At 60.6% G+C, this 1,801-nt stretch overlaps 1 protein-coding gene across 1 annotated transcript in view; it reads right to left on the bottom strand.

Annotated features, from left to right (window-relative positions):
• The window catches only part of GLI1 (GLI family zinc finger 1), a 10,568-nt gene extending 8,934 nt beyond the window's left edge, over nucleotides 1–1,634 (bottom strand). The window contains exons 1-2 of the mRNA XM_034644320.1: nucleotides 1,393–1,634; nucleotides 1,021–1,170 (exon numbers count right to left, since the gene is read on the bottom strand). The gene's annotated coding sequence lies outside the window, so the exon portion shown is untranslated. The remainder of the gene's footprint in view (nucleotides 1–1,020; nucleotides 1,171–1,392) is intronic.
• Between the last annotated feature and the right edge of the window lie 167 nt (nucleotides 1,635–1,801).

Here is a 1,801-nt window from a genome sequence, read left to right as displayed (position 1 = left end):
GGGGGCGGGGGGCACTGTTGGAGCGTGGGGGTCCCCGTGGCGGGGTGGAAAAGAAAGAATCCAGAAACTATAGTGACTGGGTAAATAAAATAAGGTGTATATGGGGAGAGGGAGGGGTCAGGACACCTTGGGTACCTGATTATCACAGTTGGCTTCCCAAGGGTTAACCCCTCCAGACCCCCGGGAACCCCTTAGTGACGTCAAGGGCGGGGTCTGTACCGCCTGGTTGGGGATGCCGGGGAGATAATTGAGGGGGGGGTGTCTCCGGACCCCGCCCCCATAGGGAAAACCACCCTAATTTCGGCCCTTACAACTCCCCGGGGAGATTGCCCCGCCTTCTCCTTCCACTGGACAGTAAAGACCTATCCTATGAAGACCCCAGTTCTCCAGCCCCCAAAACCTTAAGTCCCCAGTCACTATGGGATCCCCTTTCCCTAATCCTGTCCCCAAAGCTAGCTGCCCAGGGCGGATTGTTTCGGGGTCACCGGGCCTGAAAGAGGCTTCAGAGCGGGGAGCAAGGGCAGGCAGGGTGGTCTGAGCCAGAGGAGGGGCCTCGGCCCCCAGCTCCCGTTGGGGAGGGGGTTCCAACCGGGATACATAGGCAGGCAGTGGCCAGTGGTCCCGCCCAGTCCCAATAGGGGTCTCCCTGCGGCTGGCCCAGCTGTCCTGGTGGTCCTGAGGTCAGAGGGTCAAGACAAGGTCTCCTCGGCTCCCCCTAAGCACCCTGACCACAGCCCTCGGGACTCAGGAGTCCAGATTCCTTGAAGAGTCTTTCTAGGGCCTAAACGGGACGCTGACCCCTCCAGCCCCCTTCCTAATTCAGGAGACACTCCTTTTCTCCAGAACACATGCACCAGCCGGCACATCTGTCACAAGACAGGTCAGGGGTTCAAGCCTAGCCGTCCCCCACCGGTTTTGTCGCCTCACACACACCCATCTCCACCCCACCTAGGGCTCTCTCCTTAGCTGTTCCCTCCTTTCAGAAACACTGACGTCTTCCTGCCGGCGCTCAGGACACACCTGGAGCTCCCTCTCTACCACGCAGACCTCCAGCTAGCCGTCCCTCCAGCCTCTTCATCCCAACCTCATGAAAGTGAGATGTTTCTAATAAATGGGAGAGGCGGAGACAGACAAAGAGATCCACGGTTGCCTGAGACAGAGACACAGAAACTGTCAGAAGGAAAAAAAAAAAAAAAGATACAGAGAAAGGGAAATACAAATGAAAAAATTCTTGAAACTTTCTATATCTCACCCCAGGCTCTCCCACCCTCTTTTTGCCTCTGTGCCCCAGGTCTCCTTCTCGGCTGGGCAGAGTCCCTCGCAAGCAGGGCATCCCCTCGGGCCCCCTCCCCCACTGCTCCCAGGTGGTCCCCCGCCTGCCCCCCTTCTCACCTCCTTCTGGGCGCAGGGCTCGGGATGCGCGGTCCAGGGCTGGAGTCTGGGCTGGGGGGTGTGCGGTGGGGAGGGGGGGCGGACAGGGCCACGGCAGCGCAGCCTCAGTGCCACCCCCACCCCCCCAACCTGGCCGCCAGCCCTCCCGCCGGCCCAGCCCGCCGGGCCGCGAGCCGGGACCACCCGCGAGAAGCGCAAACTTTTTTTTCCCTTTTGCAAAAACTTTTTCTCGCTCAAGCAGCTGGCGCGCCGCCGCTCTTCCCGCTCGCCTCTCACCTCCCTTCTACTTCCCTCCCTCTTGCCGTTCTGGAGGATGAGGCGGGGTAGCTAAAAGCAAGAGAGGGGGTGCCGGGCTTATTGCACCCCCAGGACCCCCAGGATCCTCCCCCTCCCTTGAGGGACCCTATAC

Source organism: Ailuropoda melanoleuca, chromosome 15 (assembly GCF_002007445.2).
Source record: "Ailuropoda melanoleuca isolate Jingjing chromosome 15, ASM200744v2, whole genome shotgun sequence".
Taxonomy (NCBI): domain Eukaryota; kingdom Metazoa; phylum Chordata; class Mammalia; order Carnivora; family Ursidae; genus Ailuropoda; species Ailuropoda melanoleuca.
This window is presented reverse-complemented; position numbering and strand designations above follow the sequence as displayed.